We start from the raw sequence: 24,790 nt of genomic DNA, 5'->3' as shown, positions 1-24,790 counted from the left end.
ATAGTGCAGGATCGAGGGGCCGAGCGGCCTACTTCTGCTCCTAATTTGTTTGTTGTATGTTCACTTGGGCAGTTTTAATTGATTATTATTGCAGATGTGTTGGCTGATATGTTTCATAGCGTTAAGTACATTTGTTTAAAAAATGCATGCTCCACTGCCTTTTTTGGCAGAAAACCATATGAAAAAATCTGGTCCTCAGGGTTGATTTCACAAATCGAAAAACTGCATTTGCAGATGCTGGAAATCTGAAATAAAAACAGAAAATGCTGGAAATGCTCAGCAGACCGGGCAGCATCCGTGGAGAGAGAAATTAACAGGCTTAATGATGCTGTCTGACTTGCTGGTTACTTCCAACATTTTCTGCTTTTATAACTGTTTGCTCCCATGCAGGCACATGCTTCCCTCAGTGAGATTCTTTGCCCAAAAATTCCTGATATGTGTTCCCATCTGGGCAAAGGTCTGCACAGGAATGTGAATTTGTAAAATTATCCCTTAGCTGTTCAGGATCACATGAGGAATTGACGCTTTAGTCAGCACCAATGGAGCCATAGTTGTAAGTCACTGTCTTTAGAAAAGGAAAAGAGAAAAACGACAAGAAAAAATGATTGCGAGGGGAATAGTTAAATTGGCTTTTCTCCTTGCTGATTGATGTGATGAAATTTGAACCTTTCTATACATTAATTACACATTATCCCCTTTTCCTGCCTTTGCAAAGGTATCTCTTGGGAGACTGTTAAATCAGAAAAGAAAGTAAAACCATCTGATCGAGAAATGTAAAATCTAATTAAGCTGACAGCAGTCGTAATAAAACATGTCCAGACAAGTACTAATGAAACTCCATACCCATCATCAACATCACCTTGGTATTTCATGTTCACTCTGATTATGTACACATATGAAATATTGATGAGAAAATACTTCTTAGCAAAATATTTGCACTTAACATTAACATCTTGATGCTGTAAAATTGTAAAACTGAGGCTACACTATGAAATATGATGACGTTAAAATTAATGGCGGGGAAATAAAGTTAATTGACGGTAGCATCAAGAGGCGAGAGTGAATGGGAAGTGCGGTTTCAGGTAGTCAAGCAGGTGGCCCATTCTCTGCTGTCCATTTCATGATGCTGCCCAAGACCCATATTATTTTTATTGAATACAATAAGTTTTATCTTCTGCACATTATTTTTTCTAATTACTTGTGCATTTGCCTCTTGATTTTTACAACTGTCAGGAGTTTTGTGTAATGTGCAGAAAATCTCATGACTCTTTCTCTATAGCAGCAAATACTGGGCCTGTACCGACCAGAGGAATATCTAGAGTTGCTGATGTTTGCCAATAGCTACCTATTGCAAAATTTGATGAATAAGGGAATACATCATTTTGAAATTGAAGTCAACATTATGATGTTGCTTTCCTGATGTGAAACAGGAGCTTGGTTTGCAGAATAAGATGTGGAAGGTGACATGACCAGTTTGTGGTGGTTTTCATTTTCCCATGATTCAAATCAACAGTTGAGCAATATTGCACGTTGGGAGTACAGCCTCAGCATTATCCTTTATAGTTTTTGCTATTCTTACACAACATGTTAAGAACATATAGTAAGTCTGCTTATTTTTAAGTCGCCAGGAAGAGGCTGCTCTGTTAATGGAAGCACTTAATAAAAGTGGACATGGACCAAGGTGCTAATTCAATCCCAATTCATTCTAATTAGGATGCTGTTGGTTTATAAGAAGATTATATTACAGTTGCTATGAAGATCCTTAAGCTGTCCCTGAAACCAATAGAGTTGAGTTGAGGGGGAACTGAAATGCACTTGACAATGATTTAGTTCTAAATTATTATTCTAAATTATTGCCTGCATCTTATAAAGTGTTCATTATTTCATGCTGTGTGTCAAAATAAATAGACACTAAGGAAAATTTGATGAGTTTTTAATACTGATTTTTGATTCTGGTTTTGGGTAGATGATAACACATTCAGGCTGAGAGAAACACAGGTCTAGTGGGTGAGGGCCAGTGTGACAGGAGAACACATTAGTGGGAATCAAGTGAGTTGGCTACAAGCCATTGGTGAATTAAGAATAAGGGCGTGGCAGATATTAATAGTAAAGCAGCATTCAAAAGAGATAGCAGAAGTCTCGTTTATCAATATACGTTCACTACATTTCTTCCGTGCTGTTTTATAAAACAGCAAAAACAGAACAAAAATGCTGGCACGGCCCACCAAAGGCTGTCAACTCAAAAATAACCCTTACATGCGAAAACGAACACTTTAGTTATGTCGGGCTTTCTAATTAATCTGTAGATATAGACAAGGTGGTAGCCATTTCGGTGTTGCTGAAAGGTGGCGATGTGATTGTAATAATGTTTAAATAGTTTGGATGCAAAAGGATGAGTTCGGATCAGATGCCCGTTATTCACCCTGTTGGATTTCACATTTTACTTAACCATGCAGGTTTGGTAAGGTCAAAGCTAAGCTGCTGATACCTTGAGCTGAATTTTCACATTGGGGGCAAAGAACAGAGGTTGGGATTATTTCCCGATCCTGAACCTGCCCCCTGGCAAAAGTGGATTTAAGTCACAATGCTGATACCTGTCCCACCCCTACAGGCAACTTTTCCTGTGTCGGGAATGGAGGGGTCAGTTCTATACTCTGATCCGAAGTTCGATACCACTCTATTCCCAGCCAAGTGTGTGGATGGACATTTTATGCATATAAAAGCATTATGCATTATACAAGTAACACAAGCACATCAAACAGACCTCACTGATCCATATGTTTAACTTTATGCACATCAAAATGTATTACCAAAAGTATCTGGATCTCATCTGTTCAGTTAAGTTGTTTCACCAGAAGACACCATGAGTTTAATAGATGAGGGACTTGGTTAAGATGAACGCAAAATAATACAGTTGCTGGAAATCTGAAATAAAAACAAAATAATGCCAGGAAAAACTCAGCAGGTCTGGCAGCATCTGTGGAGAGAGAAACAGAGAGTTAACGTTTTGAGTCTGTCTGACCCTTCTTCAGAGTTAGCTGAGTTTCAATGTCAATCAGTAAAACAGACAATTAGGTGCTGGGGTGGCTCATATGAATTTGTCAATAACATTGAAGATTATATGTTTAGAGAATGAAATCATTGAGCATATTTTAATCTTGACATTGGTGAAAATCTCAATTCAAGCCATTTACATGAGTAATTTATGACAGGTTATTTACTTTACTGGCCTTAAGGTAAAATTTCTGGGAAGACATTTGCAGTCATGCCAACTTAGTAAACTAGAAAAAACTAATGAACAACTCCAAACAAACTGACAAAGCTCCAAAAGAAGCTGACAACTCAAAACCAGTCTTGAATATTGATCCATGGTGTGTTAAAACAAGTAATTATGCTCAAAGTGCAGTGGATAATGGCCTTGTCATAGTTTAAACTCCAGCTACACCCAATGTTTCATTATTTGCACTGCGGGGGGAAAAATTGAAAATTAGTATATGTTTTGCAACAGTGGCAGATTTAGGAATTTTGTGAAGGAGCTCATGAGAGCAGAATTTACAGGATTATTTCCTGGGGTTTAATGGACAATTTTGAACACTGCAATTTTGAACACTTTCAGGTTGGAGGTCAGTCAACCTTTTACTTTGTTTGACATAAACTGTCGATTTTAACCCAATCCTTCATAGAGGCAACAGGATGAGTTCAGATCAGATGCCCATTATTCATCCTGTTGGATTTCACACTTTATTTAACCATGCAGGTTTGGTAAGGCCAGGGCTAAGCTGCTGATACCTCGAGCTGAATTTTCACACTGGGGCCAGGGAACAGAAGCTGGGACTGTTTCCCGATCCTGAACCTGTCCCCTTGGGGCAAGTGGGTTTGAGTCACGATTTTCAGGGGGGCAGCCCGTTCATTGGTTTGGAGTGAGGTTTGGCAGCCAATTAGCAGCCACAGGGCTGAGAATGGATGTAGGCCAGATGAAGTGTGAGCCTGATTTTAAACTCTCCACAGCAGCCATTACGTGGCTGCCACATGAGGGTTAAAGGAGCATGCAGAAGATTGCCGCAGAGCTTTGGCCTGAACTGCAGATTCCAATGATGCCTCTGGAAAACCTTGCTTCTTAGGCAATGACCTTGAAATGATGCTGTAGGCTATGAGGAGAGGAGGAAGGTCCTCTTCCCTGAGGGTGGTGTGTGGAAGCCACCCATAAAGACAAAGCAGTCCTGGGCTGAGATAGCTGCCACTTTCAGCTGCAGAAATGTCACTAGGTGATTCTGGATTCAGTGTCAGAAGAGATTCAATGACTTTATACAGTCTGGAAAGGTGACTTCAACCCCCAACTTTCACGATAGGTCTCCTTTGTTCTTGCAGAAGTAGGCATTTAATGGCTAGGAAAGGGTGCCAACAGATGCAGGGGTCCGTACTTCCAGCGGATCACACCAATGGAAGAATGAGTGATGGGGATGGCCAGGATTACGGACGAAGAAGTTGGCCCTGGTGAAGCGGAAACTAATGGTGGAGATGGTGGTTACAAAGGGCACCCTGACCGATAGCATGCTGAGCATTGAGTTGCACTGAGTTGTGTTACAATCGCCATGGGGATCGGCAAACAAAAAAAAACACATTTACCAAGCGACCCCTAATGAAGAAATTACCAAGATTTCCCTTTTTGTAATTTTTACTTTAACAAATCAGAATCAACGTAAATTAAATATGAATAAACTGGCAAATCACAGTTGATAAAAACTTAAAATTGCATATGGAATAACAGATACATTGCATTCCACCTCGCCTGGATACTCCCAGTTTCAGCCACACAGTCCTTCCAAATAGAATTCCAGTCTTTTTCCTTTGTGGATTTAGCTAATTCTCCACATGCAGCAGCCAGCTCTTTCATTTCCTCTTTGCGTCTGTGTGCCACACAGCCTCCGTATTTTTAACTTCCTTCCTGTTGGTACTGCTTCCAGGCCAAAGGGCCAGAATTACATATTTGAACCCTCTACAAGTGATTCAAAGTTTTAAAAGTTCTTTTCAAACATTTTTTAAAACATTACAGATTCCCCAAACATTTTAAAGTAATTACACATTTTCCTTGCTGTTACTGCTTTTGGGTCAAAGCCCATCACAGTAGTCTCTGCAGCAGCTTCTGAACTCATAGACCACCTCTCCTCATCCTTCCTATCTCCGCCACAGGTGCAGGCATCCACCCAGTGACACCCTCTCCCTCTCTGGCCCCAGAAGAATATCATGGAACTGAAGAAGTACCATCACATCTTATAAGCGCACCATTCACCAGCACAGATACTTTTACCTTGGAGGGTCTTGGCATGCATTTATATAGGGTGGCACTGGCTGAAAAACATGGCCCTAGAGTGCAGGAGGAGATGCCAGAGGCAGCTATAGTCATTTCCCCTCAGAGGACTGAGGATAGGCATGCCTCTGTTCAGCTGGGCACAGATGCAGGACCTCAGGAGTTACTGGAAAGGAGGGTCTACCTAGACCAACAGCCACAGATGTGCTCCCACATGTCAGAGTTCCCTGAGGTAGTGTGGGGTCATGGGCAGAAAATGGAGGCATCCAGCCAGCTCATGTGCGCCACAATGGCTCAGGGTTTTGAGCGCAAGAGTTCCTCCATTGCGAGAGTGGCCAGCCTCAAGGGGAGTCATATGCAGCAGCATTCTGAGTCCATTCAGGAACAGCACATTGACACCCACTGGATGCATGCCACACTATGTAGCCTGGACTGGTCAGTGGTGTTGTGGTAGTGTGTTTGTTATAATGTTAAATATAATCATTTAAATATATATATTTGCTACCAAGTATGTCATCACAGGAAGTGATGCAATATTATATCATTCAGTTCTCTTGCACAGTTTGTTAGCATGTGTAAGCTGAAGCAACAATAAATCACCATTAAATCTCTGTGTTCAGTCTCTCTTCCTTCCCTTCAGCTTTGTTTATATTAGTGGAGAAAGAGAGAATACAACATGGTGACAGCAGTAAAGATAACGTTCAGTGCTCAGCAAAGGACTTAGTTTCATACCCTTACGCCCTCGCCTCAATGAATTTCGGGCTCGGCATGATGCTGAACGCTTCTTCCGCCGTCTTCGTCTCCGGGCTCACTTCTTTGGGCAGGAGTCCTCTCCCCATTCAATGGATCCTTTCACCCATCTCCAATATTCTCCCTCCACCTGGACCCCTCCCTCTGGATTCTTACCTTCTCTTGATCGTCTCATTGAGAACTGTCGGCGCGACATTAGTCGTCTCAATTTCTCTGCTCCTCTCATCCATTCTAATCTCTCTCTCTCTGAACTTACTGCACTCCATTCTCTCAGGTCCAACCCTGACATTGTCATCAAACCCGCTGACAAGGGTGGTGCTGTTGTTGTCTGGCGCACTGACCTCTACCTCGCGGAGGCTGAGCGTCAACTCGCAGACACTTCCTCCTACCTCTCCCTGGACCACGACCCCACCACTGAACATCAAGCCATTGTTTCCAGGACTGTCACTGACCTCATCTCTTCTGGAGATCTTCCTCCCACAGCTTCCAACCTGATAGTCGCCCAACCTCGGACGGCCCGCTTCTATCTCCTACCCAAAATCCACAAACAGAACTGCCCTGGTAGACCGATCGTCTCAGCTTGCTCCTGCCCCACAGAACTCATTTCTCATTATCTTGACTCCCTTCTCTCTCCCCTTGTCCAGTCCCTTCCCACCTACATCCGTGATTCCTCTGACACCTTACGTCACATCAACAATTTCCAGTTGCCTGGCCGCAACCGCTTCCTCTTCACCATGGACGTCCAATCCCTCTACACCTCCATCCCCCACCAGGATCGTCTGAGGGCCCTTAGCTTCTTCCTGGAACAGAGGCCCGAACAATCCCCATCCACCACTACTCTCCTCCGTCTGGCTGAACTTGTTCTCACACTGAACAATTTCTCCTTCAACTCCTCTCACTTCCTCCAAATAAAAGATGTGGCTATGGGTACCCACATGGGCCCCAGCTCTGCCTGTCTCTTTATGGGGTATGTGGAACATTCCTTGTTCCAGTCCTACTCCGGCCCCCTTCCACAACTCTTTCTCCGGTACATCGACGATTACTTCGGTGCTGCTTCATGCTCTCGTCGGGACTTGGAAAAATGTATTAATTTTGCTTCCAATCTCCACCCGTCCATCATTTTCACGTGGTCCATCTCTGACACTTCCCTTCCGTTCCTTGACCTCTCTGTCTCAATCGCTGGTGATAGACTGTCCACCAATATCCATTACAAACCTACCGACTCCCACAGCTACCTCGACTACAGCTCCTCACACCCTGCTTCCTGTAAGGACTCCATCCCATTCTCTCAGTTCCTTCGCCTCCGTCGCATCTGTTCCGATGATGCTACCTTCAAAAACAGTTCCCCTGACATGTCCTCCTTCTTCCTTAACCGAGGTTTTCCACCCGCGGTCGTTGACAGGGCCCTCAACCGTGTCTGGCCCATCTCCCGCGCATCCGCCCTCACGCCTTCTCCTCCCTCCCAGAAACATGATAGGGTCCCCCTTGTCCTCACTTATCACCCCACCAGCTTCCGCATTCAAAGGATCATCCTCCGCCATTTCCGCCAACTCTAGCATGATGCCACCACCAAACACATCTTCCCTTCACCCCCACCTATCGGCATTCTGTAGGGATCGTTCCCTCCGGGACACCCTGGTCCACTCCTCCATCACCCCCTACTCCTCAACCCCCTCCTATGGCACCACCCCATGCCCACGCAAAAGATGCAACACCTCTCTCCTCACCGTCCAAGGGCCCAAACACTCCTTTCAAGTGAAGCAGCATTTCACTTGCATTTCCCCCAATTTAGTCTACTGCATTCGTTGCTCCCAATGTGGTCTCCTCTACATTGGAGAGACCAAACGTAAACTGGGCGACCGTTTTGCAGAACACCTGCGGTCTGTCCGCAAGAATGACCCAAACCTCCCTGTCGCTTGCCATTTTAACACTCCACCCTGGTCTCTTGCCCACATGTCTGTCCTTGGCTTGCTGCATTGTTCCAGTGAAGCCCAATGCAAACTGGAGGAACAGCAGCTCATCTTCCGACTAGGCACTTTACAGCCTTCCGGACTGAATATTGAATTTAGGTCTTGAGCTCCCTCCTCCATCCCCACCCCCTTTCTGTTTCCCCCCTCCTTTTGTTTTTTCCAATAAATTATATAGATTTTTCTTTTCTAACCTATTTCCATTTTTTAAAAAAATTTAAAATCTTTTATGCTCCCCCCACACCCACTAGAGCTATACCTTGAGTGCCCTACCATCCATTCTTAATTAGCATATTTGTTTAGATAATATCACCAACTTTAACACCTATGTGTTCTTTTGTTCTGTTGTTTGTGACATCTTTTGATGATCTGCTTCTATTACTGCTTGTTTGTCCCTACAACCACACCAACCCCCTCCACTTCTCTCTCTCTCCCCCCAACCAACCCCCCCCCCCCCTCAACACACCTTAAACCAGCTTATATTTCACCCCTTTCTTGGACTCACTCAGGTTCTGTCGAAGGGTCATGAGGACTCGAAACGTCAACTCTTTTCTTCTCCGCCGATGCTGCCAGACCTGCTGAGTTTTTCCAGGTAATTCTGTTTTTGTTATGGTGACAGCAGTAGTGAGTCAACAACATTGATCACCAGCTGACAATGACAGTTCATATCAGAAGTTCTACCTGAAGCACTGTGATTGATCAAAACTCTCACATTGGGAGAAGCGTGAATGAAAGTGATTTGGGTGCAGTCCTGGTTCTGCCCCCAAGCCAGCAAAACAAAAATCGTCAGCAGTTTCAGCCACTGAGATGAGTGTAGCATTGTGTTCTCATCCATATTGTTTCCTGCCATTGCTGTACTAGCTCACCATTAGCCTTCCTACATGTACAGTTTTCTCCTTTTCAAATAATCTAAATTTAAATAAAGGGTTGGAGTGTGATGAACAAGTATGCAAAATGCGCAAGATTGCCACTTCTCGTTGGCAAGGAACAGTATCCCTTCCACTAATCTTAGGATTACCAAAACTTTGAGGCATTTTTGCTCTTCCAAGCCAAGTGATATTGGATAATCGCAGCAATTGGGGGGCTATATCAGCTGAGATTAACTAACTCAGCACAAATGGGATACTGAACTTGGGACCTTTCTGGCCCTCTGCCATATTACCAGACTGGGGCGTGCACTTATCCACAGGGAGAGTATTATTCAAGTAACCTTCAAAATACTCTACTAACTCTCTCATGAAAGGCATTAGCTTCATTATCAGCTCACAAGACCACATGCAGTGAGATTGAACCATACAATCAAACTACAGAAGGAGGCCATTTGGCCCATCATGTTTGTACTTGCTCTATGCTAAAGCAATCCAACATTTATTCACTTTCCAACCCTCCCACAGTGAACTCCAGCCTCCATGACACCTCCCTAACCCCTAAAACTGGACCAGAAAACTACAGTGACCAGTAGACACATTGCCCAACACCTCACTTACCTTTGTATGCCATGATGTCAGCCACAGTTATGAATTTGTCCACCTTGCTTTTAAATGTTTGCGGCGAATCCACATTTACTGCAGAAGCTGTTAAATCAGAAACTTGAGCACAGAATACTATTCGTCCTATCATATCTCTGTTGGTGCTAATTCTTCAACCGGAATCTCCCCTGTAATCCCAATCCCAGCTCTTTCCCTGGGTCCTTTTTATAATTTTCCCTTCCAAGCACTTATTCAATTCCCTCTTAAATTACCTCATGTCTCTTAATATGAAGTACCAATAAATTACTTGCATTTGCAAATGCATTGAAAAAGCATTTAAACATAGGTCTAAATTTTCAGCTCAGTGGGTGTGATCAGCGGGCCCGGGAGCACTGAATAACAGGCCCCCGACCGCGATTGGCCCACGATCGCAATTTCAAGCTGGCTGGCCAATTGAGGCCCGCCCAGTGTGAAATGCAGCTTCCCAATGGTTGGGAAGGGCCGGGCAGGGATAAGAGCTTGTCAACTGCCAGGTCCAATGGCAACCCGCAGGCCTGTTTAAAAACGGCACAGGCAGCCCCTTGAAGGCTGCTGGTGAAGACACATATAGTCTACGTTGTGGAGACGGTATTTATGGCCTTGGCAGGCTGGAGACTCCAGGTGGGAAGGCAGGCTGGGTGGGCACTCAGCCCCCCCGCTTTTCAGATGCATGCCTCGTGGTCCTCCTGGAGGAGGTAGCTGCCAGGGGGGAACACCCTTGTACCAAGGGACGGAAGGAGGAGGCCACCACACCTGACGAAGAAAGCCTGGGACGAGGTGGCAGCCCAGGTCAGCAGCCATGAAGTAGTGCGGCGCAAGAGGTTCACTGACTTGCTGCGCTCAGCAAGGGTGAGTACCATATTGGCATGGATCAATGTGGTGAAGTGTTAAGGGCTGACTGTCCCCCACCGTGGAGCTCAGGGGTATTAGAGTCTGAGTGCCAACTGTCAATGATGCCGGAGCTGGCCAAGGGGGTGAGCCCTGGCTGTTTCGACTGAGTGCCTTGCAGCTCGAGGGCCACGGCTCAGATGTGCCCTGCAAGGTGTTCCTCAGCCGGGGTTGGCCAGGCTGCAATGGCGCTGCAGGTAGAGAGTGCACTAATCACTGCTCCTCTGTCCTTTCAGGAGAAGACAAGCCATAACCAATTGGAGAGGTCATGGACTGACGGAGGTCTGCCCAACCTACTGCTGCTGACCAGGTTCAAACAGGATACCCTTAAGTTGGAGATCTGGCACGCTCCCCGTACAACCAGGTGTGGAGAGGCAGGTGGTGTCAGATGAAGGTCAGAGTGCAGTGCACAGAGGTGAGAGTTTCGGCTTGTCCAACCATTCTAGTGTAGTCTCTTAACTGATGGGAGCTTCAAACCTGGGGTCCCCACTGATCATTGAAAGACGATGGCACCATGATGCAGATCCCCATTGTCTCACCAGGGTGCCTGGCATGCACAGTGACAGAGGGATGACTTTAACTAATGACATGTCCTTGTTCTCCCTTAGACTTGCCAGCATGTACTCATTCCCAGGACCCTGACGCTAGAGGACGGCTAGGCTTTATCTGCACTTGCGTCACACCCGCTCTCTGAACCAGGCACCAAAACAGATACCAGCACCTCAGTGGGCATTAGATCATCGGCTACATTGTCAGTGCACATTGGTGAGGCCACTTCACACTTGCTTGAGGTGCAGCCGGAGGCAGAGAGTGCCCAGGGTGCTGGCAGTCTGGCGGAGATCCATGAGGATCGTGCCGTGGTTGCCCTATGGAGGAGTCCATGTGGAGCATAAGTACTGCGTTGACCCTCATGGCTGAGTACACTGCCTCCTCCATTGGCGACTCTCATGGAGATGCAGCTCCAGGAACAGAATCAAGGGTTCCTGGGGTTATGCTTGGACCTGCAAGCCTTCACGCAGGCAATGGCCTCAGGTGATCAGTGCCAGTGTGGGAGATGGATGAAGAAACCAGTATCGCAGCTAACTGCCCAGCCATCAATAGCAAGCAGGGAGGTCCAGAGCGAACTCAGGTTGGCACATGAGCTGCTTGTCATCCTTGCAGGCTCCTCTCAGGGTGCTCTAGGTGACAGCAGCAGCTCCTCCGTCCCTCTGCCAGTGACCATGGCATCTGATGAGGCTATGATGACTGGGGAGATGCCAGCTGTGGCACTGGCCACTCCTCCCAAAGCAGGACCAGCACAGGCTTCACTGGCGAAAGGACGACTGCCGAGGCCAACAAGACATCAGAGTCAGCAGGCTGTCTCCAATGCCGCTGCCAGCGGGGGTGCGGCGGGGGTGGGGGGGGGGGGGTGGGTGGTGGTGGGGGGGTGGGGTTGCAGGGGAGGTGTCACCAAGACGCAGCGCACGCAAACGTAAGTTTAAGGCACCATGAGCACAAGAGGGACTGTTCACGGGTGATCTTCTGTTCAGTTATGTTTGATTTATATGTCTACTGGTGTGGACATCAACAGTAAATTTGCTTTTCTGATGGAAGAGTCGTATGGACTCGAAACGTTGACTCTGTCTTCCTTTCCACAGATGCTGACAGACCTGCTGAGTTTTTCCAGCGATTTTTGTTTTTGTCTAAATTTGCTTTTGTTGCGGTAGCCTGAATAGGCTTCACCTTTTATTTTTGGTGCAGGGTATACCAATATGTAATGATTAGCTCTAAACTTTCTTGCACAGGCACTGAGTGGACTTTGGGTTCACATGACAGGGGCGTTTCAGACATCCTGGATGAAGGTGGCACCCCTGGCATGAGATGGGAGCGGTTATTTGGCAGCCTAGCTGAAGGAGCATTGGATCAAGGCGTCGCTGCCTCCCTGGAGGTTACAGAGATCTGCATCCACATGCTCAGTGTCCTCCTCACCGTGGTCCTCTTCTGACTCACTACTGAATTCATTCTCTGTGGCCTGTAGAGCTGCCTCAAGATCCTCTTCCTCCAGTGGTCCCCCCCTTGCCAGTGCTAGATTGTGGAGAGCGCAGCATGCAACCACGATCAGTGACACCCACTCTGGGGCATATTGTAGTACTGCCCCTGAGCTGTCCAGTCATCGAAAGTGCATCATCAGAAGACCTATGATCCTCTATATCACTGCCCTTGTGGAGACATGACTCCTATTATAACACTGCTCTGCCTCTGTTCTTGGGTGGTGGAGAGGTGTCATAAGCCACATTTTCAAGGGATAGCCCTTGTCACCCAGCAGCCATCCATCCAGCTGGGCTGGAGCACTGAAGAGCCTCGGCACCTGGGAGTATCTCAGGATGTAAGCATCATGGAAGCTGCTAGGGTACCTTGCACAGACTTGCAGAATATGCGTCTTGTGGTTACACACTATCTGCACGTTCATGGAGTGGAATTCCTTCCTGTTGACGAAGGCTCCTGGCTGATCCGCTAGTGCCTTGATGGCCACATGTCATTGCACCCCAGATGCAGGGGAATGCAGCAATCGCTGCAAACCCTCTGGCTAGCTCAGCCTGGCTGGCCTCATCCGTTCGGAAATTAATGAATGTCATGACCCGCCTGAACAGAGCTTCTGTCACCAGCTTGATGCAACTGTCAGCAGCTGATTGGGACACTCAACACAGATCCCCCACTGAAGCCTGGAAAGAGTCGGAGGGATAGAAGTTGAGGGCCACTGTGACCTTCAGGGCCACTGGCATGGGGTGTCCACCCACATAGTCAGAGCTGATCTCAGGCCCAATCATCTAACAAATGAGGTTACGGTCTCTGTTAAGAGTAGAGCCTCCTTCAGCATTGCACCTCGGACATATTGAGGTAGCTGCACTGCCGCTTAAACCCTGGCAGCAGGATAGTGGCATCTTCTGCAGCCCCTTCTGTCTTCTACCTGCTGGCCCTGTGCCTGCACCTCTCCTTCCTCATGTTGCTCCCTGGAAGCTGCATTTGGGACACCCGGCCTCCTCTCCTTTCTGTCCCCCTCTTCCTCCTCAGAGAAGGTGCCACCAGCGGAGACTACAATCTCCATTTTCAAGGTCACCGAAGGCTGTCAGATACCTGGAAGGGTCGACATGGTCAAAATCCTCCGGGGGCTTGGAGACACTAATATATCCTCACATGCAGCCTGGAAATGCTAACAATGAAGCCCTGAACAGAGATGAAGTTGCCAAGCACCAATAAGCAAGCAGCAGCAAACTATCTCCAAAACTCCTCACTACTCAAAATGGCAACGGTGGTGACCCTTTTATCCGGCCTTGGATGAGGTTTGCAAAATGTCAGCTGCCCGCCTGCCCGTTTTGCCTGTGTGACGAGCGTGAAATCGCATGGGCAATGTGAAATCTTGATCAGTTGACTTTTTAATGCCCTTAAGTGTCCTTTTAATTGATGCCGGGCACGGCTCCAACACCTGCGCGTGCCCGCCAACTGAAATATCGCACAAATGCAGGATGATGTTGGGACGCTTGCCCGATGTCGTCTTGCCTGATTTCACGCCCGATCGGGTCAGGCACATGCCCGCCCAATTAGCGTAAAATTCAGTTCATATATTCATTCACTGTAATCTGGTATGTAAAGGGCTAGTGCAAACCATTAGTTAATTGATTTGAATGGATGGGCTGTGACCCAGTGCCTCAATTAATTACATTGCATTTCTTAATCCAGCCTGCAACCTTGCTCCGCATAGTCTATTATGTTAAGTAGGTGTCTACCCAATAATAGCTAGAATTCTACATAGATTCATTTGGTAATTGATTTTTCAGAAAGCCACAGGAATCAAAGTAAGCAGCTGATGTTACTGGTTGCCTCTGACACGACTCACTGGGGATAGTGCGCTGCAATATCAAGCCTCACCAAAAGGCAATTGTGGGTATTAATTGTGACAATTTCTCGGGAGGCATTATCCAACTCTAGTTGTTGGTAAGCATGACTCATGTCAAGCTTTGTGTACAATGTCCCTCCTGCCAGCTTGGCATACAGGTCTTCGATTTTTGGAGTGGGGTGCCTGTCTAGCTTAGCTACTTCATTAATCGTCAGTTTGTAGTCTCCACAAGTTCAGACTCTTTGGTCAGGTTTAAGGACAGGAACTATGGGTGCTGCCCATTCCGAGAACTGAACAGGTTGCATAACGTCCAGTTGCACTAGTCTGCTCAGTTCAATGTCAACTTTTTCTTGCAGGGTATATGGCACTGGTCTCGCCTTCATGAAGTAAGGGGTTACTTCCGGATCCACATGAATCTTGAGCTACAGGCTCTGGATTTTCCCCAGTTTGTCCTTAAAGATAATGGCGTACTTTCTAAGTTGCTCTGGTAGCCCACCTGCTCTCAACTGGAAAATTTCAGCCCATTCTAACTTAATCCCCTTTAACCAATTTTGCCCCAGGAGGCTTGGTCCTTCACCTGCTACCACCATCAAGGGTAGCTTTGCTGATTGGCTTTCATAGTGGACAGTTACTCTGCTTATGCCTTTTACTTGAATGTCTTCACCTGTATATGTTTTTAGTTTGGTGTCTGTTCCTTCTAAACTTAATTGATGTTCACCATTATTCAAGTATCTGAAGGTGTGTTCCCCAATTACTGTAGTGGAAACTCTCATGTCCATTCTATTCTATTCCATTCTAACAGGTTTGCCATTTATTTTCACTGTGACAAATATTGGTTCTGTCTTTCCAACTTTCAAATTAAACAATGAGTAAATGTCTGAATTTGTTGTTTCAGGCTCTTCTACATTGTAGATTTCATTGAGCTTCTTCTTATATTTACAGGCCTGCTTGAACCTTTCCATGCATTGCCTAATTATATGTCCATTTCTATGACAAAAGTAGCGTTCGATTTTTTTAAACTGCCAATCACTAAAAGACTGCTTATTTCCACCTCTATTAAAATTATTCTTCCATGTCGCTGTTAAGTTATTTTTCTTTATTTTTCAGCTAGTGGAGGCTGTTTTCTGCTTCTCGGCAGAGTCTCACTTTTTCACATTTCTTTCAGCTGAGGTTTCCCGCCTGATGTGGAGTTTGGCGTCATTTTGTGCACCCTGCATTGTTTTTGAATCTTTTACTGTGCTTTCCATGGCCAGCACTATCTCTAGCGTCTTCTTGAAATCCAGGTTCACTTTGGACAATAATCTTTTCTGAATAGTGTCCTCTTTCACACCACACACTAAATAATCTCTAAGCATGTTGTTCAGAGTCGTACCAAACTCACAATGTTCCATTAGCTGCTTGAAATTTGTCACATAGCATGCAATTGTCTCACCCAGGGCTCTATTTCATGAATTAAACCTGAACCTCTGCATCGTGACTGAGGGCTTTGATTGAAAGTGACTCTTCATGAAGTCTAACAATTCATCGAAATCCTTCGAATCTAGGATATTGGGTGCTTTCAAACTTCGAACCAGACTGTAGATTTTGCTCCCACAAGTACTTAAGAGGATTACACAACTCTTCTCTTCCCTCGTAATCTTGTTGGCTTGAAAAAAGAACGTGAGGTGTTCTATGTATTGAGACCAATCATCTGTGGCAGGTTCAAACTGATCAATTCTCCCAAATTGTGGCATTTTAAGAAGGGATAACTTCTTCAGTTCTAATGGAGCTTGAGACTTACAATCACTGGGAGAGGCATAGTGCTGATTTCTTTCTAACTTGATTTCTTCTGTTCAATCCAGTTTTATTCTCATCATCAGTTTGTTGTAGGGTGGCCGAGTTGTGCTATTAATGATAGAGTTGATCTGCAGGCACTTCTTGAGTGGAAACTTTAAAAGTTTATTTATAATATACTCAGCAGCAACTACACATGTGCTTTCAACTCCAACTCTATCTCTACACTGACTGCTGAGTTAGCCTGTGCTACTCTCGTATTGGTTACTACAGATCATGTGATCTTCCTTAACACGTATGATTCTTAAGGGTACATTACACATTAAATAAAATCATAGTTACTACAGTTTCCTTCAGAACGGACAAGCTACCCTGTAAACAACCCCTCTCAATATTGTCTGCTCCCCTCCGCAACACTAGCAGACTCCCCCTCTCCCACCACTATCGGACACTTCCCACCCCTTACCTGACCACAATCTAGTTCCACACTCCACCATTGGACATCTTCCACTAATTGGATCCTCCAACTACCAGCTGCTCCCCACTGGCCATCATTCAACTCCCCTACCATTGGAACTTCTCCACAAGATCAAATCCACCCCAGTCATAATCAAAATCCCCACCCCAACAACTGCCCTCTTTCTCCTGCAATTGGAGCCCTCCCATGATCTCTCCCAGCAACCCTCCCTCTTTCCCTCCACATGACTTACCTGTGTCTTTGTGCTGTAGACTTTCCTGCTTGACAGGTCTGCACTTTGTCAACCAGGCTACCTGTGGACAGGAAATCAATTGAAAATTATTTAAAAGAGCTCTTTAAAATTGCAGAACATTTGGAAAAAACCTTTCTTCCTGACCTCAAATCCCACCCCACATGGAACTGGGCTACTCAAACAGTCTGATCGTAAAAATAAATCCAATAGGGAACTCAGGAGCAACTTTTTTATCCAGGTTGAATGTGGAACCTGCCAATTTAAGGAGTAGTTGTTGTGATTCACATAGATGCATTCAAGATAAACACATGAGGGAGAAAGGACCAGATGGATATGTTGATGGAGTTAGATGAAATAGTTTGGAAGGAAGCTCGTGTGGCGCATAAATGTCAGCATGAACATTTGGGCCAAATGGCCTGTGTTGTGCTGTAATTTCTATGTAACCTCATGCATAATACTATTGACTGGAAATTCTGCAAGGTTTCGCACAATTTACTGCAATAAATTTGAACATCAACAGATCACCTGGTTCTTGAAAAAGGTCCTTGTTGCCCATCTTTCCCTGAGCTTTTTACTTGAATTCCTCAAATTAGGTTTCTGTACCTGCCCCAGTACTGAAGTGGCTCTTACTAAAGTCACAAATGACACCCTATAAACTATAAAATGACACACTGTAAACTATCCCTTCTCATGCATCTGCAACCTCTGAAATGGCTGACCACAACATCCTCCCCAGTGCCTCTCCTCTGTCATCCAGTTGGGTGGGACTGTGCTTGCCTTCCATTCATATCTACCCAGTCATATCAGCAAATCATCTGCAAAGGCTTCTCTTCCTGGTTTCTTCATCATTAATTCTGGGATCTCCCAAAGAGCTAGCCTTGGCCTTCTCCTATTTGTCAACATCATGCTGTCCCTGGACTACATCATCTGAAAACACAACATCAGATTCCACAAATAACCAACACAGACCTACCTCATTGCCACCTCTCTTGGCCTTTCTGTGGTTTCCAAGTTGCTAGACTGCTTGTCCAACATCCAGTACTGGATGAGCAAAAATTTTTCCCAACTAAATCTTGGGAAGGCTGAAGCCATTAAGCCTTGAGTCGGATTGCCACTCTGCTCCTACTTTCTTACCTGGAAATCTTCCTGATCCTGTCTCACCTGACATCCTGACTCAGGTTGGGCGGGCACTGTGCAGTGCAGTGTACTCCTGAGGCCTTCAGTCGAGCACCACAGAATAGGATGGAAGGAGGGCATGCCCCCAGTTTTACTGCACTGACTGCTGTGAAACAGGTAAGTTTAAAGGTCCAACACTTTCAAGCCAGGGAGAAGGTAGCTTTGTCAGGTAAGTGGTTGGAATTTGGAGGAGTCTGGGCAGTTGGGGGTAGGGATTGGACAGTTGGGGGCAGCAGGGGGAAAAATCAGGCAGTTGGGAGGGTAAAATCAGACATTTGGGGGGGTGGGGTCAGATAGTTGAGTTGGATAGTCTATAGGGGGAAGGTTGGGTCAGGCGAGAATCCTGTTGGGAGGGCGTAGTCAGTGGGTGGAGGAAGTCCTGTGCGGTGGTGGGGTGGGGGGTGGGGGTGTTGGTGGCGGCGGTGTTTGGTGTGGTTCTATACAATGGTTACCCAAAAGCTAGATGTGGTTTTAATTCTTTTAACTTGTTCTGGGTAACTATTGATGTAACACAGTTGGAACTGTTGGGGGATTTCTCAATTACACTTCTTGGGTCTATTAATTTGCTGGGGCTTCCTGTCTAATTAGTGTGGCCTGGAGAAAATAAGAGAAAGCCACGAGACCCTGGCTGGAGGTGAAGACACTGTTGATTTTATTATCATTGCAACGAGAGGTGTGGACTACGCCAGAGTCACATCTAATGAATACAAGCATGTATCCTGTTTTTATAATAAGACGGTTTCATTCATTGCTATGGCTAACAATACAGCGGAGATAGTAAACAATACGTGGAGATTGCTTCCCGTTTCATATTAACGATTGTACACAGTCAAGTTCATGTTACAATTCAGCCGGAGATAAACTCTGATAAGTATTGATAGCCTGTTAATGAGCTGGGGGATGAACTCCGATGAATATTGATAGTCTACTATTGTCGACTTACAGACATCCATCTCTCTTTAACCGCTCTTACGGGTGTTCACAATGCCCAGACGATTCCGAATATTTTACACAAAATACACATACAACCCACATCAATGTCTGTCCCTATCTTACACAGATTTATATTATTAACATACGGACTCGAAACATTAACTGTGTTCCTCTCTGCAGATGCTGTCAGACCTGCTGAGTTTTTCCAGGTATTTTTGTTTTTGTACATTATTAACTAGCTCAGCCTATTACCTTTGTTCTCAGCTGACCCAGGTTGGCTCACGAACAGCAGGGGTCCAAGCACCGGCACCAAGGAGTTCCCTGACTGAAAATTCCGTACAACAGAACCATCCAAAGTTTGTGATTTAAATTGCATCTACGGATGGTTCCTAGTGCAGGGCAATTACCAATTGGAAGTTTGCACTTCCCAGGCGATTGCTGTGCAATCCTTACCTGGGAACCTCCAGGTCTGGGTTTGCTCAGCGCATCTTTGGGACCTCTGTCCCCATCCCATCTTCCAATCCCAGCCCCAGCCATGTATTCACCATACCCCCTGACCTTTCCCTCTCCGATGCTGAACGTTCAGTGCTCAACAAAGGACTCAGTTTCATACCCTTGCGCCCTCATCTCAATAAATTTCGGGCTTGGCACGATGCTGAGCTTTTCTTCCGCCGCCTTCGTCTCCATGCTCAGTTCTTTGGGCAGGAGTCCTCTCCCCATTCAACGGATCCTTTTACTCGCCTCCAATATTCTCCCTCCACCTGGGCCCCTCCCTCTGGATTCTTACCTTCTCCTGATCTTTTCATTGAGAACTGTAGGCGTGACATCAGTTGTCTCAATTTCTCTTATCCTCTCACCCGCACTAACCTGTCTCTCTCTGAACTTGCTGCACTCCGTTCTCTCAGGTCCAACCCTGACATTGTCATCAAACCAGCTGACAAGGGTGGTGCTGTTGTTGTCTGGCGCACTGACCTCTACCTCACGCTGAGTGTCAACTCACAGACACTTCCTCCTACCTCCCCCTGGACCATGACCCCACCACTGAACATCAAGCTATTGTTTCCAGTACTGTTACTGACCTAATTTCCTCTGGAGATCTTCCTTCCACAGCTTCCAACCTCATAGTCTCCCAACCTCGGATGGTCCGCTTCTACCTCCTACCCAAAATCCACAAGCAGGACTGTCCCGGCAGACCGATCGTGTCAACCTGTTCCTGCCCCACGGAACTCATTTCTTGCTATCTTGACTCCATTCTGTCTCCCTTGTCCAGTCCCTTCCCACCTACATCCGTGATTCCTCTGACACCCTACATCATATCAACAATTTCCAGTTCCCTGGCCCCAACCACCTCCTCTTCACCATGGATGTCCAATCCCTCTACACCTCCATCCCTCCCCGGGATGGTCTGATCGCTCTCTGTTTCTTCCTCGAACAGAGGCCCGAACAATCCCATCAACCACTACTCTCCTCCATCTGGCTGAACTTGTTCTCACACTGAACAATTTCTCCTTAAACTCTTCTCACTTCCACCAAATAAAAGGTGTGGCTATGGGTACCCGCATGGGCCTCAGTTATGCCTGTCGCTTTATGGGGTATGTGGAACATTCCTTGTTTCAGTCCTACTCAGGTCCCCTCCCACAACTCTTTCTCCGGTACCTCGATGATTGCTTCGATGCTGCTTCATGCTCTCGTCTGGACCTGGAAAAATTTATTAATTTTGCTTCCAATTTCCACCCCTCCATCATTTACACATGGTCCATCTCTGACACTTCCCTTCTGACACTGACCTCTCTGTCTCAATTTCTGGTGATAGACTGTCCACCAATATTCATTACAAGCCAACCAACTCCCACAGCTACCTGGACTACAGCTCCTCACACACTGCTTCCTGTAAGGAGTCCATCCCATTCTCTCAGTTTCTTCGCCTCTGTCACACCTGTTCTGATGATGCCACTTTCAAAAATAGTTCCTCTGACATGTCCTCCTTCTTCCTTAACTGAGGTTTTCCAACACGGTGGTTGACAGGGCCCTCAACTGTGTCCGGCCCATCTTCTGCGCATCCACCCTCACACCTTCCTCTCCCTCCCAGAACCATGATAGGGTTCCCCTTGTCTTCACTTATCACCCCACCAGCCTCCGCATTCAAAGGATCATCCACCGCCATTTCCGTCAACTCCAGCATGATGCCACCAGCAAGCACATCTTCCCTTCATGCCCCCTGGCGGCATTCCGCAGGGATTGTTCCCTCTGGGACACCCTGGTCCACTCCTCCATCACCCCCTACACCTCAATCCCCTCCCACGGCACCTTCCCATGCAACCGCAGAAGGTGCAACACCTGCCCCTTTACTTCCCCTCTTCTCACCGTCCAAGGGCCCAAACATTCCTTTTAAGTGAAGCAGCATTTCACTTGCACTTCCCTCAATTTAATCTATTGTAATCGCTGCTCCCAATGTGGTTTCCTCTACATCAGAGAGACCAAACACAGACTGGGTGACCGCTTTGCGGAACACCTTTGGACTGTCCGCAAGCATGACCTAGACCTCCCTGTCGCTTGCCATTTCAACACTCCACCCTGCACTCATGCCCACATGTCCATCCTTGGCCTGCTGCATTGTTCCAGTGAAGCTCAAAGCAAAATGGATGAACAGCACCTCATCTTCCGACTAGGCACTTTACAGCCTTCCGGACTGAATATTGAATTCAACAATTTTAGATCATGAACTCTCTCCTCCATCCCCATCCCCTTTCCGATCCCCCCTTTTATCCAATAATTTATATTGATTTTTCTTTTCCCACCTATCTCCATTATTTTTAAATGTATCTCCATCCATTGTTTTATCTCTGCCTTTTAGCCTATTTCGATCCCTTCCCCCCACCCCACCACCACTAGTGCTATCTGTACCTTTATTATCACACTCCTTTGATAATATCCACAGCTTCAACACCTCATTGTCCTTTTGTCTATGACATCTTTTGGTTATCTTCACCTATCATTGGCCCTCTATCCAGCTCTACCTGTCCCATTCCCCCTTAAACCAGCTTATATTTCACCTCTTTTCTATTTTTCCTTAGTTCTGTTGAAGAGTCATACGGATTCGAAACATTAACTGTGTTCCTCTCCGCAGATGCTGTCAGACCTGCTGGGTTTTTCCAGGTATTTTTGTTTTTGTTTTGGACTTCCAGCATCTGCAGTTTTTTGCTTTTATGCTTGCATCTTTGGGGTACCCTGGAGCTCAGGCATTGTGGCCCATTGCCTTCAGTTCCCAGCACAAACTCCATTCCCCAGCTACCGAGTTAATCTCCCTCCCTCTGGATAAACCAGGACATTTGCAATCTTGATGTCACATTTGATAGGAAATGAGCTTCTGACCACATGTCCACGCCATTACAAAGGCTGCCTGCTTACATTGCCCAACACTGGTCCGCCTCAGCTCATTTTCTACTGAGAGCCTCATCAATGCCTTTGTTTTCTCAAAGCCTACAACCTTCTGAGATACCTGCGCTTTTCAAATTCTGACCTCTTTTGCATCCCCAGTTTAAATCACTCAACCATTGGTGGTCATGTCTTCAGCTCTCTTGACACCAAACCTTGGAATTCCCTCCCCAAACTTCTCTGCCTCTCTACTTCTTTTTACTCCTTAAGACTCTCTTTGGAACCTATCTTTTGACCAAGCTTTTGGTCACCTGTATTACTATTATCTTATGTAGCTCAGTTTCAAAATTGATTTGATAATACCTCAGTGAAGCGCCTTCAGACTTATTTTTTACAGATCAAAGGCACTATATATAACTGCAATTTGCTGTTATTGTAAATATTTAGAAATGACCCTTTACACTGCATCTTCAGAGGTTCCTTTGCTCTTCAATCACAGGTTACATTGGGATATTGGGACAACTCTCTAGAAACTCTCCACTATCTCTGAAGATAAAACAAAGTCTAGTTTTGTTCATCAGTAAGTGCTTATGACATCAGGGCTCTGGATGGGAGAAGATATTGATTCTGACAGTGTGAGGGGATTAAATTGCTATCAGTAGCTATAATTGGCAACTTACGATACTTGCCATTTCAATTCCCCCACACAGCTATTAATTGGCAGAAGGAAAAGTAAAAAGGTGCTTCAGTTAATGAGATTATTTTGATTTTAGGGAATCCCAATGATAATGTTACTGATGTTCAGAGCTGTCCATCGTCAATGTTATCTCAATTATAATCAATTCAAATTACAAAAAATCTACACCCCTATCAAGAGTCAGTGTTTTCAGAAGAGAGGAGAAGGCAGAATGGCTTGAGAGGCCAAAAAGTTGCAACTGAAATTTCACCCAGATGAATGTGGGGGAATGCATATTGGATTGAAAGAGTTGGCAACATATGCATTCCATGAATAATATTGCGCTAGCCAAGGACAAAGTTGAAACAACCTGGGATTCAATAGTGGACCTGACATTGAACCAATACAAAGTAGCAATCAATAAACCAATTTGGTGCTGAACTAAATAGCCAAAACAGTAGACTATAAGTCAAAGGAAATCATAATGCTCTGGTATTATATCATGGGCAGAATTTTTCCCTCGTTGGGCAAGTGTAGCGGGAGGGGCCAGGAGCAGTTGCAAAGCTGACTGCCGCCTGCGATTGGGCCCAAACCGCAATTTCACACTGGCGGGCCAATTAAGGGCTGCCCATTGTGAAACGCGACTCTGCACTGGCTGGGAAGGGCCGAGTGGGTTTGGGGCCCTGTTGGCTGCTGGGTCCAATGGCGCACATGGGTGCAGTGGCAGAAGCGCTTCAATGACCTGCTATGCTCAGGAAGGGTGAGTACTGTGTTGGCATGGGTCAATGTGTAGAAGTGTTAAGGTGGGGCTTTCCTCCCATGGACCTCAGGGATGCTGGAGTCTGTGTCAACTGTCAATCACGCTGGAGCTGGCCAAGGGGGGTGAGCCCTGGCTGCTTGGACTAAGTGTCTTGTGGCTCGTGACACCCACTCTCTGAAGCAGGCACCAGCACACATACCAGCACCTCGGTTGGCATTAGAGCAATGGCTAGTATCTCAGTGCACATTGGTGAGGGCACTTCATAGTTGCTTGAGGCGCAGGTGGAGATAGAGGGTGCACAGGGCGCCTGCCGTCGGACAGCTGCCGGGGACCAGGATGATGCTCAGTTGAAAGCTGATGGTGAGCCTCTGGAGTCATCCATTAGGTAGCAGATGCTGGATGTCCAGTGGTCCAGTGGGATGTACAGGAGGATCTGGCGGAGATCCATGAGGGTCTGTGTGCCATGGTCTCCATGATGGAGGAGTCCATTTGGAGCATGAGTACTGTGTTGAATATCATGGGTGAGTGCACTGCTTCCTCTGTTGAGAGAGTGGCGACTCTCATGGAGATGCAGTTCCAGGGACAGAATCAGGGCTTCCTGGTGTTGCGCCCGGACCTGCAAGTCCTCACACAGGCAATGACCTCAGGTGGTCAGTGTCAGTGTGGGAGATGGATGAGGCATCCAGTATCCCAGTTAGATGCCCGTGCATCAATGGTGTACAGGGAGGTCCAGAGCGACCTCACGTTGGCGCTTGAGCTGCCTGTTGTTTCTGCAGGCTCCTCTCAGAGTGCTCTGGATGATGGCAGCAGCTCCTCCGCCCCTCTTCCAGTGACCGTGGCATCAGATGAGACTGTAATGGCTGGGGGGATGCCAGGTGTGGCACTGGCCGCTCCTTCCCAGGGGAGGCCAGCACAGGTTCCACTGGCTGGAGGACAACCGCCTAAGTCATCAAGGCCAATGAGACACCAAAGTCAGCAGGCTGTCTCCAATGCCGCTGCCAATGAGGGAGGAATACCTAGGCATTGCACTCACAAGCCTAAGTTAAAGGCACCATGAGCACAAGAGGGACAGGTCATGGGTGATTTTATGTT

Source organism: Carcharodon carcharias, chromosome 2, assembly GCF_017639515.1.
Source record: "Carcharodon carcharias isolate sCarCar2 chromosome 2, sCarCar2.pri, whole genome shotgun sequence".
NCBI classification, from domain to species: Eukaryota; Metazoa; Chordata; class Chondrichthyes; order Lamniformes; family Lamnidae; genus Carcharodon; species Carcharodon carcharias.
Note: the sequence above shows the minus strand (reverse complement) of the source record.